Here is a 15,719-nt window from a genome sequence, read left to right as displayed (position 1 = left end):
AATTGCAATTACAAAATGATCTAGAGATAATTTTTGTATGGTGCGAAAACTGGCAATTGACACTAAACAAAGAAAAGTGCGAGGTCATCCACATGGGTACTAAAAGAAATCCGATAAATTTTGGGTATACGATAAATCGCTGTCAATTCGACTAAATACTTAGGAATTACAATTACGAGCAACTTAAATTGGAAAGACCACATAGAGAATATTGTGGGGAAGGCGAAACAAAGACTGCGCTTTGTTGGCAGATCACTTAGAAGATGCGACGAACCCGCCAAAGAGACAGCCTACATTACACTTGTCCGTCCTCTGCTGGAATATAGCTGTGCGGTGTGGGATCCTTACCAGGTAGGATTGACGGAGGACATCGAAAAAGTGCGAAGAAGGGCAGCTCGTTTCGTGTTATCGCGCAACAGGGGTGAGAGTGTCACTGATATGATACGCGAGTTGGGGTGGGAGTCATTGAAACAAAGGCGGTTTTCTTCGCGGCGAGATCGGTTTACGAAATTTCAATCGCCAGCTTTCTCTTCCGAATGCGAAAATATTTTGTTAACACCCACCTACGCAGGAAGAAATGATCATCATAATAAAATAAGAGAAATCAGAGCTCGAACGGAAAAATTTAGGTGTTTCTTTTTCCCACGCGCCATTCGAGAATGGAATGGTAGAGAAGTAGTATGAAAATGGTTCGATGAACCCTGCCAGGCACTTAAGTGTGAATTGCAGAGTAACCACGTAGATGTAGATGTAGGTGCACCTGGTTTAATGACCGTTTCCACCTGGTTAGAAAAATTCACCTTCTCTAAAAGTGATCCATACACTCTTCCGTTTCTGTCCGCTAAAATAAGTACCTTTTATCTTATGTTTCACATTTCCGATCATTTCATGTTAAGTAAGTACCTTTTTTTGTTACGTTTCTCATTTCGGACCATTTCACTGGGCAAATGCATTTGTAATAGACAAAAATTTGGACGTTGTCACTTCACTCATTTTCCTCGTTATGTCACTTTCACTTTTTTGTTTCTGCGTGTTGTTTGTCAGATTTTCTGATGCTGTTGGACTCAAGATAGTAAACGATGCCCTATTTTCGAATTTTTTTTTGTTTCTTTAATGTTTCTCTTTAGTTCACTGATAAAGTCTTCTAAATAATTTATTTTTCGTGCCTTTATAATGTCTTCTTTCCCCCCTAATTCACTCTCAAAATTCGCAGCACACTTTAAAATTATTTCGTCTGGCGTTGCACTGTCTGCAAAAGACAGTGCGTTATGTCTTGCATGTATTTATTTATGCATTTGAATGTTGGCTGAGATGGTTTTAGAAGAAATATCATATGACTTAACACCAACACGAGAAGCTAATCTGTCTCCAGCACATCTCTTCACGCCCTTGGAGGAAGGCATATTTTTGCAAAGCCCAGCAAAACGGGAAAATGTAAGTGGTAAGTCTTAGATTATCAAATATAAGCTGAAAGCTTTCCTTTTGGTACATTTCTTTCATTATTAGGAGTTCCCATGAGTAGTTGTGGCGTTTATGCGTTTTGAATTCTTTATTTGTATGTCCTGCCACCATTACTTGTTGTCATTTTATTTTGTATTCTCTCAAATTTCTTTTTTTCTCTCAAATCTGGCAGCAATGTGTAAATATAAATGGCTAAAAGGAAGAAAAACTGGATAAATAAAATAAATAAATACTTTGGTCACCTGTGAACGAAATCGGCAACAACTTAAGAACTAGAAGATTTCTGTGGAATAATCTTGTCAGTGTTACGAAAGTCTCCTGGATACAAGAAACCCTACTATTAGGGTGACCAAACGTCCCGGAAAATCAGAATTGTCCCGGATTCTCATCACAATGTAGAGTGTATTGCAAAATTGTTTTGGAACGCTCAGAAGTCCCGGGCTTCGGTTTTAAGCCTTTTTAATGAAATTCTGTAAGTTTTTGGGGATTTCGCTCTATTAAATGGAATACGACACGATAAATTAATACATTTTAGCTATTTTCTCTCACCTCCATAGTCCCACAGTAATCACAGTATCAATATTGATACAGTGAAACAATAATTTATTTCAAGCGATACCGTAGCTGGAAAGTACTATTGTTGTAACAGTTTCAGGCGTTGCAATGTGAGAAGAGTTACGAAAAGTGTCCAGTTGTTGCGTCTCTTACAACTGTCAGTGTAAGACCAGTGTAGTTGTTGATGTCATGTCAGACAGCTGTAACGGTGGCTTCTCGTGTTACTCGTATTGTTGAAATTGAGTTAGAAACTGCAACGCTGCAATGTGCCTGCAAGTTCATGACAGTTATTGGAAGGAATGGGATTTTATCAAGAAAGGTCGATTTGAGTAGCATGGAATAAAGGAAATTGACGGGAGCATGAAAAATGCAGTAGAGGTTAAGGATGTCCTGAAAAATACTCTTGAAACTTTGTTAAGAGGAAAGAGCAGCTGCTCATTTCTTTTAAAGTTAAATCTATTCTTAAAAATAGCAGACGTAACACAATCAGCAGAAAAGGACCTTAAAGGAGAAGCTGGCAAATTTTATGACACTAGTGTAGAATATCTGAGCAAGTGGAGTTCCTGATTTGAAGTGAAAAAAATTGAAATTGATAAACCATTTATCTTAGATGGGTTCAGGATGTTGACAAATTTCGTTGGAGAAGATCTTCACGACTGGAATGATGAAAGCGAAGCACCATTGCAGTGCCATGAGAAATTGGTGAGTTTTTTAAAAGCTTTGATCATCTTCAGCAGTACTCTGACATGGTGAAAATTGTAAGGTATTTGTTTGCAATGCCAACCCGTAATGCCAATGCAGAAAGAATATTTTCGTTCATGAATATGATGTGACTGATAAAAGAAAATAGAAAGAAAGTGGACTATTTTGAAGCAATCCTACAGATCTTGTACATTTACAAAATCGGCTGTGTAGAACTTTATCTTTATGTCTCAAAGAACAATGATATGATCAAGAAGATTGGAAGGAGTCAAAAATATCCTTTTCTTCAAGGACAATCAGCCCCATCTACATTCGCTCGGTAATATTTAAAGCTTATGTTAGTTTTATTTTATTAAAAATTCCATTATTATATTATTTAGAAAATCACAATAAATTTGTCTTTTATTATGTACATTATATATAATTAATTAAACAGACTAAATTTGTTTTTGTCATTTTTACTTATAGTAAATAGGCTATCACTGGAGTAACAAAGTCTATTAACAATGCATTAATATTTGAAATCAAAAAATGAAAAAAATCTGGATACAATTGGGAGGGGAGGGGGGTTGGAGACCATTGAGGTGTGGCTGGTTGTGTGCTGGTTTTCTTCTAAAATGGTTTGGTCACCCTACCTTCACTGAATTTACGATATATTACGTGCCTATGTGTGCCCTATACTCTAAAAATAGGGTCAAAAGGCAGCTCCGAATTTTTTTATTTCCATGATAACAAATTCTGTCACTACATCCTTCCACGAAACATTGTCACATTTCCTCATACCTTCCACGTCTGACAACAATCTTCACGATTTCATGGGAAGTTAACGAAGCATACCTAGACCAGTGTGACAGGTCAGTTGACCCACGGAGGAGATAGTAATTTTCTGACAGAGGAAGGTAAATGGGCTGAGGATGTTATCGTCAGTGGATGCTCTCAGTCTCACTTCGCCGAAGCAATTTCTGGAACAACCTGGCGCAACAATGGATATGCCTGCTAGTAATGGAAAGGAACAGAAGGTCGGTAAAATGCCCTCGCTTTGTATAGGGGCTGCTTTGAATGTCCTTGTACCTTCCGATTTCTTTTTGATGAATCGATAATGTTCATCATAAATAAAGATAAGGAGAGTCCAACGCCTGGAGTGAAAATAAAGAACACCATTTGGAACGTGTTACTGGAGGAACTGGAGGCAGTGATAGCTACCAAGTGCGCCAGAGCTACCTTGTAAGCTAAGCTAAGCTTTTAAGCTGGTTCTTTGGATGACCTTTGGTAGCGTTCTTGGGGACCTAATTTTATCCGAGACAACAGGACAAGAGAGAGAGTCCGCGAACCAGATTCCTTCGGTTCAATGATAATTCATCCAGAGTTGTACATGTCCCTGCTGACAAGACGCTCTTATTTCTGGAATATCGAGCATGTCTGTGTAAAGTTGCATCCGCTGTTACAGCCCTGATGAAAATATTGCATCTGATCAGCGTTAACTTCCAAGGAAAGCAAGGTGCAGGTTTACCCAGTTTAGGCCAAACAAACGTGACAAATACATTCTCCAGTTTTGCACGGCTGTAAACATGACATCCAAGTATAGGGTGATCAAAAAGTCAGTATAAATTTGAAAACTGAATAAATCACGGAATAATGTAGATAGAGAGGTACAAATTGACACACATGCTTGGAATGACATGGGGCTTTATTAGAACCAAAAAAAAAAAAATACAACCGTTCAAAAAATATCCGACAGATGGCGCTTCATCTGATCAGAATAGCAATAATTGGCATAACAGGAAAACAAAGAAAAGATGGTGTTCTTTACAGGAAATGCTCCATACGTCTACCATCATTCCTCAACAATAGCTGTAATCGAGGAATAATGTTGTGAACAGCACTGTAAAGCATGTCCGGAGTTATGGTGAGGCATTGCTGTCGGATGTTGTCTTTCAGCATCCCCAGAAATGTCGGTCGATCACGATACATTTGCGACTTCAGGTAACCCCAAAGCCAATAATCGCACGGACTGAGGTCTGGGGACCTGGGAGGCCAAGCATGACGAAAGTGGCGTCTGAGCACACGATCATCACCAAACGACGCGCGCAAGAGATCTTTCACGCGTCTAGCAATATTTTGTTTTTTGGAGGGGTTGTAATAAAACCCCATGTCATTCTAAGCATGTGTGTCAATTTTTACCTCTCTATCTACATTATTCCGTGGTTTACTAAGTTTTCAAAATTGTACTGACTTTTTGATCACCCGGTACATTTGCAAAGCCTTCCTGTAGGCCAACTGCACAACCAGCCGTTATGGGAGTGTGCCGTTTTTCGCCTCATAAAACCATTTCTAAACCATGAAACAATTTCTTCACATTTATTTTGCTTGACAAGAAACTTCAGCAAAAGAAAATGTCGTTGGTGGGAACAATGATGAGATTTGCCAATTGTGTGATGAAGAACTCATCTGACTTACATTCCATCAACGTCTTGAAAAAAATTGTCCGAGAGCGAGTACAAGTCACGCACTGAGAGTTGCATACAAACTTTATTATATATATATAGGGTGGTCCATTGATAGTGACTGGGCCAAATATGGCACTATGGTTGGCTCGCTAGATGGCGCTCCCATAGGTCAAAAGGATGTCAACTGCGTTTTTTAAATAAGATCCCCCATTTTTTATTACATATTTGTGTAGTACGTAAAGAAATATAAATGTTTCAGTTGGACCACTTTTTTCGCTTTGTGATAGATGGCGCTGTAATAGTCACAAACGTGTAAGTACGTGGTATCACGTAACATTCCGCCAGTGCGGACTGTATTTACTTCGTGATACATTACCCGTGTTAAAATGGACCGTTTACCAATTGCGAAAAAGGTCCATATCGTGTTAATGTGTGGCTATTGTGATCACAATGCCCAACGGGCGTGTGCTAGGTATGCTGCTCGGTATTCTGGACATCGTCCAAGTGTCCGGAACGTTCGCCGGATAGTTACGTTATGTAAGGAAACAGGAAGTGTTCAGCCACATGTGAAACGACATCCACGACCTGCAACAAATAATGATGCCCAAGTAGGTGTTATAGCTGCTGTCGCGGCTAATCCGCGCATCAGTAGCAGACAAATTCCGCGAGAATCGGGAATCTCAAAAACGTCGTGTTGAGAATGCTACATCAACATCGATTGCACCCGTACCATATTTCTATGCACCAGGAATTGCACGGCGGCGACTTTGAACGTCGTGTACAGTTCTGCCGCTCTGCCGCTGGGCACAAGAGAAATTACGGGACGATGACAGATTTTTTGCACGCGTCCTATTTGGCGACAAAGCGTCATTCACCAACAGCGGTAACGTAAACCGGCATAATATGCACTATTGGACAACGGAAAATCCACGATGGCTGCGACAACTGGAACATCAGCGACCGTAATGTATGGTGCGGCATTATGGGAGGAAGGATAATTGGCCCCCATTTTATCGATGGGAATCTAAATGGTGCCATGTATGCTGATTTCGTACGTAATGTTCTACCGATGTTACTACAAGATGTTTCACATCATGACAGAAATGGCGATGTACTTCCAACATGATTGATGTCCGGCACACAGCTCGCGTGCGGTTGAAGCGGTAATGAATAGCATATTTCATGACAGGTGGATTGATCGTCGAAGCACCATATCATCGCCCGCACGTTCACCGGATCTGACGTCCCCGGATTTCTTTCTGTGGGGAAAGTTGAAGGATATTTGCTATCGTGATCCACCGACAACGCCTGACAACATGCGTCAGCGCATTGTCAATGCATGTGCCAACATTACGGAAGGCGAACTACTAGCTTTTGAGAGGAATGTCGTTACACGTATTGCCAAATGCATTGAGGTTGACGGACATCATTTTTAGCATTTATTGCATTAATCTGGTATTTACCGGTAATCACGCTGGAACAGCATGCTTTCTCAGAAATGATAAGTTCACGAGGTACATATATCACATTGGAACAACCGAAATAAAATGTTCAAACGTACCTACGTTCTGTATTTTAATTTAAAAATCTACCTGTTACCAACTGTTCGTCTAAAATTGTGAGCCATATGTTTGTGACAATTACAGCGCCATCTATCACAAAGCGAAAAAAGTGGTCCAATCAAATTATTCATATTTGTTTAAGTACTACATGAATATGTAATAAAAAATGGGGGTTCCTATTTTAAAAAAAACGCAGTTGATATCCGTTTGACCTATGGCAGTGCCATCTAGCGGGCCAACCATAGCGCTATCTGGTTTCTCCCTTCAAGCTAGACAAGTTTCGTTCTTTGTAGTTTTTTCATTTGACACTTATTTCGTGAGATATGTGGCGCGGTCACGATCAATGGACCACCCTGTATATATATATCACACACAATCACAGTTTAACAAGTTTCAGATTTTTTACGCTACTTGTACTGTGAAACCTTGTTTCTTGCTGAATTTCATGATTATAGGTCAACGGGAAGTACTCGATAGAATTTGATGAATGAGTTTTCGAGTATCAAAATATGTGACATAACTGGTCGTATCTTTCGGATTGGACTGACTTAGAAGCTTACAATTTTTGTGCCGCTGAGGGACTACAGACCTTAATATGTGGCATACGTCAACTCGTTCCTGTGACAAAGTGTTCTGTCTGGAGAGACAGGCAGACGCACAACAAAGCGATCCTATAACGGTTCCATTTTTACAAACTGAGGAACGGAACCCCAAAAGACTGACAATCCAGAGTACACCCTCACACATAACCTAGATAAGAGCAATAAGAATGTCTTTATTCTCAGCATACTACAATCTCAAGTGCCAGTGATTGAAGAATGAAAGAAGAAACCATAAACCATTACCTTCTATAATACAACAAAGTATGATATGGATAGCGTTGATCAAATGATTTGTAAATATTCATCTCAGGTTGCTTGCAGGAGATCCCCAATGCATGTCTTTTACAATGCCATAGACGTGACAGCAATAAATTCGTACATCACGTACAGTCAAATAATTGAAAATTACCTGAAGACGAGGCCGTTAATTCTACAGCTGTTAAACGGACCCATGAGTGGAATACAATAAAGAGCAGGATGGGAACAAGAAAACCAATGGAACAAAGACCCACCTGTAGTAAAGGACAAATAAAAGAAAGCGAAGCAAATGTTAAACTGGAATGTGCAAAGCATACAAACTCAGCAACGTCTGAGAAATGCAAGAAAGCTGTCTGCGTTACGAAGAGTATCAATAATTTTCTCAAACCGTCATTTCAGTTTTTAGAAACAAACAAGTGCAATAAATGAAGAACTATTGGGAATTTCTGGTTAGACAGGCAAACCAAAATAGCAATCAATACGTGTCAGAATTTCGAGGAAAGGCTTTGAAATGTGTCTGTGACATACAAATGAATGGAAAAAAATATCTGTCTCATCATATCCCCAATATGGATTTTTTATACAAATCTCATTTAGGGTTGAACAGTCTACTCCCACCATTCTAGTACCATATTATCCGCTGATCTATTGTTAAAAGTACGAGCCACAGACTGCTGGTCATTTAGGAAGAGGAGAAATGATGAAATGTAGTGTATGCTAGCACAAGACAGGTGATGCACTATTACTTAACATCTGCACATGCTGTACGTAGAACTATAGAGTTAATGTATTCGTCTGTTGACGTTCTTAGGACATTTTTTCAAGGCCTATGTGAGAGAAGTATCCCAAGGTAACATATAGTCTGTTTGTATCTGAGACAATATAAGAGTAGAACCATTGGTAGTATCCAAGCTATTTACTGGGAAACCAGCCAAAAATTTGTGTATGATAATGGATATTAATTAAACTGTTACCGGCCACATTTGCTTTCTTAAAGAATCTAAAGTGAGTACCGTTCCATCTCGCCACCTAACCATTATGGATCAGTCTTCCTGTCAATTACATGTGAAGTAATGTACCGTCTTTAGCTTACTGTTTCTTCAGACCTCTCAGGAACAGTAAGCTTTTTCTGGTGACGAGCTGGAAGTGGACATTACATAGTTACACAGACACAGTTACATTATTTCATACAACATTTTAAGTCTACTCGGAATTTCTTCTCAAATGGTACTTCTTAAAGTACATACATAAAGTACATACAAGTACATACATGTCTTACTTAAGATCTCATTCTGCTCTGTAAGAGAACTCATATTTAAACGGGTCTCTTTTTACGTTTTCTTAGATTTCCTCACAACAGGTCTTCATTGTGTGGTTTCATGTATCTATTTTAGACTCTTTTGTCTTTTATTATACAACTGAACAGTCTTCAAACACATTAATTATGCCATAGCTCATTTATCTCTTTAGATTACTTATAAAAATTACCTACTGAATAGCAGTCTTCTTATTTGTTTTATCTGATGCCAGATGTCACAGTTATCTGTTTTTTGTTGCATGACTGGATCAAAGGAAATAAGAATCCAAAATAGTCTTAAACATGACGATTATGATTTTAACTGTTCTTACTTCTGCTTGCAGTATCGTCAACATGTTTTATTTTTCAATTAACTAATATGTAATAGACGTTATTAGTAACTCAAGAAATAAAACATATTGACGGTACTCAATAGAAAAGTAAGAATAGTAAAAATCTCCACAGTTATGTTTAAGATAATTTTGGGGTCTTATTTCCTTTGATCCATTTGCGCAACAGAAAAAAACTAACTGGCAGCATCTGGTATAAGATAAAATAGATAAAAAGAATACTGTTTGGTGGAGCATTTTTGATAAGTAATACAAAGATGTATGTGAAATGTGACACAATTAATGTGTTCGAAGACTACTCAGCTGTATAATAAATGAGAAAAAGCGTATGGCTGGGAAATCAAAAGAAAACGTGAAAACACGCCAGTCCTTCTACAGAGCAGAAAGATACGTTAGTGAGTCAAGTACGGTATATGTGGCTTCCAAAGAAGCATCATTTGAGAAGAAATTCCCAATAACATCTTAAAATGTCATATGACATATTATTGCTTATGTCTTTAGTGCAATTGGGCTAGATGAAGGAAATATTATTTAAAATAAAGACTGATGTAAGTAAAATTTTCCTTATATGTTAGATTACGTCTGAAAGTGGGCAATAAAACAGCAAGAATTATCAAACCAAGAAACTGATTTGTACACATATTACAATGAAGTTTTTTGTATTGTGATTCTGAAAAACTTGTAAGGTTGATTCTTACATGAAATGTGAAATTGGTTTCGCCAAGAGCTGATGTGTCCTTGAGTTTACTTAGAAAGGAACAAACATTTATAATATATTGTGCAGCTTTGTGAAGAAATTAACATAATGTTATTTGTGAAACCTGAAAAAAGTAAAACAAAGGCATTGGCCAAGATATGTTGAAACTGAAAGTCTGTAATATCAGCTACAAAATCAGAATTTTTTTTAGTGGGACAAGTGTCAAGGGTATTATTTTGCTACAGATGCTCCATGTTCTGTTAATTTTTAAACATGTGTGCTCATGATGAACTTATTATAACATAAACAGAAGAAGGTGGAACTCTCAGGATCAAAAATCCAAAAAAGTTATTGTTTTTTATGATGCATCTTAATTTCTCTGTTTAAATCTCATCTATCTGCTACACAAAGAACAGATATTTTTGTAACTATCAATTAAGCGATGTGTCTGTGTCTCTATGAGATAAAATGTAAAAAAAAAAAAAACAGTAAAAAGTTGTCTCATAAACATCTTACTGAACAGTCAAGTTCATCACTGCAGCTTCTGCAATTACAAAACGAAGAAATTTCAGTTATCTAAAAAATTATAACTTAATTGTGACTAGGCATTCACGGAAACTAATCGTGAATAGAATGGTGAATAAAACTTCAATTATTGGTGAAGTGTATTACTAGTATTTCGAACTAATTAAAATTGCCGGTGAAGAGCGAAGGTTTGCATTTACGTGGAAGTACCAATGACAGATCGCAATACTGAATTATACTGGTGTCGTAATAAAGAAAAACTGTACGGTACTGTTGACGCGAAAAAGTGTTGACATTGACGAAGTTCTTTCACTGCGCGATTGCGCCGTAAGCCAGGGCGTCGCTTTGCCTTGTGAGAGATAGGCCGGGCGCGGCAGGGTTGCCACATCTTGGTCACAGCTGTGACGCAAGCCCCGGCAAACGTGCGTCCAGACCTCGCGACTGCGGGGACAGCCGCCTTGAGAAGGCGTGAACGACTTAATGCTAGTAGCATCCAGCATGCACGTCGCATATATGAGTAACGCAGAGCTCGCTCCTTACTAACCGATATAGCGGTCAAGAATTGATCCATCTGAACCCATGCAACCTAACGTGACTATACCGAAAGCAAATATATTTCAACAGTGATGTAGAATATAATTAGAATATCTAACATTTAAAATGTCAAAAGTTTGTTTCAACAATTACATTACCAAGCTGAAATAACAGAAACAAAGCATGAGGCAAAAGTTTTCAAAAACACTAACCTATTTTGTTTTAAGAATGTTATACAGGATGCAGTGTACACAGTGTTTAAAAATGACGAAGCCTATGGGGTCACTTTTTTTGATCGCCATTTTGTGGTTTCCATACTGGTAAATGCAACTGTAAGGTCAACGATTTGTAATATTTCACCATGTATAACTGTAGACAGATGTAACATCTTGCATTTCTTATTTGTAGAAGTTCAATAATACGTTAGGAAAATTCCGAAGCATATGAAACCAGACATATGCTATTATCAAAGACATATAATTCTGTTTCAGAGACTGATGCTGAATTGCAGCCTATATTTTTTTTCATTTTAATTAATGGTCGCAATTTTCACAACATAGTCCGTAACGGATGAAACTCGTCTCGTGTTATTTCTAATCAGTCTTAATTCAATCATTCAAACGTAACTAGTTATTGCTACACATCACCTGTTAAAAAAAAGTAGTGACTGTTAGCTGTTTCTGTTTTTGGATTTAACATGTAAACGTCCAAAATCGCACATATATTTCTAAACCCTCGACAGTTAACGTTCGCAGACTGTTTTTGCATCAAATTCCCGGGTTTTCCAGTGCTGTTTATCATAAGCTTCCCCACAGGTAGGGATTCTTTTCATCTTCAGGCATCCACGTCTTCAGCTTACCTTAGAAAGCGTTTAATAAGAACAAAATTAAATTGATAATACATTTGATGACAACAGGAATGGCTTAAAAGAAAACGGATGGGTATTTAAGTTTGTGCTTTTTTAGCAATACACGTGATTCGTTATTTATTCCGTGTCGTATTTGTTAGCAATGTGTTTTAACAGTTATTCTTTTTTCTGAAAGTAAGTATGTATAACGGCTATTGCTACAATGAAAATGATATATTGAACTCATGTTCTTGTTCTTTACATGCATATATAAAAAACACAGATAATTTTCAAGTCTTTTTTACTCTTTTTAAATCATATTTCTGCAGTATAAACCAAGATGAAGACTTAATACTAACGAAGTTTGCTTCACAGGTTATAGCAGAATCTCCGATTTATGTATTCTACTCTTAACTTAAGTTACAGGGCAGAAAAGTACAAGAAATCCGAAAGATTTTCTGCAATTACTTTTCTATTTGCGAACATGTGTTTAGGCTAGAAGAGTTAAGAGATAATGTTCAAATTCCCGCCGGTCCAAGGCTAACCGTTGTACGTCCAGGGCTTCTTGAGCCCGAACTCTTTATGTTATTCATGGAGGTGTGTCTTTTTTAAGGAGAATTATCAGTGTCCATTCTAAGTGGCTAATGGAATTTTAAATTCTGAGCAACAAAAACGCGTACACCTAAATAATAAGTTTCACACTTACAGAATAAAATTTAAATGAAAATTAGGCATTGCATATGAGAGGAAGTTATACATGTCCGATTTATGGCACCTTTGTTGAAACATACTCTTGGATGTTCCGAGCAAAGTAAGCGAGTACTATTTTCCAAAGCAAAAGCAAAGAAATAAAACATACTGGTACGTCTGGAAGCAGTAACAAAATTTAAAGAATCATTAACAATAGTTAACATGTTTGTGATGCATGTTGCTTCATTTTTGTTCATATTCAGCTAATATCGCTATTGCCCTTCTGGTTATTATAATAGTCATGGTACTTATCTTCCAATTTTGAAACAGTCGTGAATGTCTTCATCATCTTGTGATTATTATAATATATTCCCATGGACAAAATATTATTCGTGCTGTAATTTCTAAAGTGGCATTCATCGACTGACTGAAATTATACTTTCGTTTCAGGCACTCACGATGAACCTACAAGGAATTGACGGAGCTTTTCTTTGACAGGAAATATGTATAGAATTCCTTGGAAAATAGAAATAGGGCGAATATGTACAATTAACATTGTGCATTGCACAGAACCAGTTGTCTGTCGTTCCTCTCTAACAGAGTACGAATAAGTTTGGCAATAATGCGTTTAATATTCTCAAGCACATAACGGTATAGAATATCACACTCTGATATTACAGTGTTGTTTTATTATCCTGCGTGTAACCAAACCAATACAGAAAATTATAATTGCTTAGAACAAATCCACTATTTCACCATCAGTCCAAAATATCTTGTATTAAACACAAAAAAATGCAGCTACCTCATGCTACAGACAAACTCTAAGAACTGTATCCGATTAGGCCCAAGGACATTAGTTGTGCATATTTCCGCGTAAGGAAGTTTCATAACGCCTGTGTATTTTTTTCTTTCCTAATCAGGTGTTAACATCTCTGTCACGATCAGTTGGAAGTACTGTCTTTTGTTACTCCGCTAAGAAAGTCTGTAGCCGTTTTCATTTCGTAGGAAGACTTTTGAATTGTAGAACCTCTACATCCAAAGCCCAGTTACACTTTGTGATGTATGAAACCCGTGATACCAGTACCAAAATTACTTAACAATAACGGCAAAAAAATCGTCACTATTATATAACTTAACTGTAGGTAGTGGGCCTATATTACTGTGGTATACAAACCCATTACTTGTTTCTCAAAGACCATGAAGCGAAGGAGTTACAAGGCAAGTATGTACTGTTACTGCAACGAAAACACTATTTAATTGTACCTGGTAGTTTGTATCGTCTTGTCATGTGTACTTCCTGAAACGGTATACGTACATACAATGTTTTATCCACATAGTAAACGTAATAAAAGTGTTTTTTGCTGTCAACGCAGTAAACAACTCTGCACCGACACCTTTACACTACACAATCCCTCGATATGTTCGGAAACTATTAATTGTTTCACGCGTCTAATATGAACGCTGCATAGTCAGATACGTGTGTCCCTTACGTTGTTTTTTTCAGAATCTTTAATGACATTTATAACTGTTATTATACCTACGCTAAAATTACGGTCCTAAGTTGCCTCACTTAAGTATTATGAGCTACGAGCGGAGATGCGATGCACCAAAATAGAATACAAGCGATCCATCTACAAGTTGAACCAAATGTGGCACACCCTGGAGGTTAATCAGCTGATAATTTGACTCTCTAATACCACATGTCATGTTTATTTATTTGTTATTGTTTCTTTTTATGTGTGATATTCTTTTCTCGAAATAATTTGTGAAAGGATGCTTATGAGTTGCCTAACGTAGCATCTACAAGTTGAACCAAATGTGGCAAACCCTGGAGGTTAATCGGCTGATAATTTGACTCTCTAATACCACATGTCATGTTTATTTATTTGCTATTGTTTCTTTTTATGTGTGATATTATTTTCTCGAAATAATTTGTGGAAGGGTGTTTATGAGTTGCCTAACGTAGCAAAATCTTACAACCTTCAATTTCAGAAGGGTGGTTAATCTTCTGGAGTCCAAAGGAAAATAAATGATGGTACCTTCTTAAACAGAGATAGATGACATTTGCCTTAGGCAAGCATCATATTAAGAAAATATTGATAGTTATTTCACATAAAAATAATGACAAAAACGACGAAAACTAACTACTTTGTTTCCTTGGACGTCTGGCACTGCTATGAGAATGTCAAGAAAGTGTTTTTTCTAAGTGTTAAGTAGTAGTAGTAGTAATAGTAGATGTTATTGTTGTTGTTGTTTTATTCATCTGGATCACCTTTGCAAGGGTACTGGTCAAGTCGTGGTTTTAAACGTGAGGTGTCACGATGATAAGATACATAAATTAAATTTTATAATAATTGTGAGGCGCAACGATCTAGATCTTACTAAAGCAAAAACAATAACGAAGAAATTGATGTCTTCCCACATATAAATAAAAATAGAGAATTACGGGTACAACCAAAAATGGTGAATCCCACACCTCATAAAGCGCGATAAGCAACTTCCAAAAAGAGAAAACTAAATCAACCAAAAGATAACTGCATCAACGAAGACCAGTTAATATGAGGAATTGCATATTACTGCCTCTCCTTGGTCTAATCGTTGAAAAAAATGACGATGATGAGCTGGTTATACACTGTTACTGTTTTGTTTCACATCAGCTGCGGCGTCAGCCAGTGTAAATGTAGCATTTGCTACTTTGAAATAGTAAAACAGAAGTGACGAAATATCGTGATTCTCGCCACACTGAAGATTCCTGCAATGTTGTCTTATTTGTTTTACTTCACTGTTATCAGAATTTTCTCTTTTGGTTTTGTTCAGCACTTTTCTAGTCGGTCAGTTAGGGTGTGGTTCTCTCAGATATTTTTCTGAAACGAATCCATCTCGAGCAACTGTAAACTTTTGAATTTTCGGGAAACGAGTATTGAGTTTCGTCTCTGAAAACACAGACAAATTATTAAAGGAATTTGATATTTGAACTAATACTTGACATCGGTAAACTTCAGTAAAGAGCTTACATTTATTTATCCATGTTTTTAATATGTTTCAAGTGCTATTTGTAATTATTTTAATCGCTTTGCACAAATATTTTTTAAGTTTTATCGCCATTATTTACACAAAACTGTTATGTTTCTCCTTCAAAGAAAAATTTTATATTGAAGAATGAAATAACAAATGTTGTCAGTCTGTATTCGG

Source organism: Schistocerca serialis, chromosome 2 (genome assembly GCF_023864345.2).
Source record: "Schistocerca serialis cubense isolate TAMUIC-IGC-003099 chromosome 2, iqSchSeri2.2, whole genome shotgun sequence".
Classification (NCBI taxonomy): Eukaryota; Metazoa; Arthropoda; class Insecta; order Orthoptera; family Acrididae; genus Schistocerca; species Schistocerca serialis.
The sequence above is the reverse complement of the archived record's forward strand: the minus strand, read 5'-3'. Positions refer to the sequence as shown.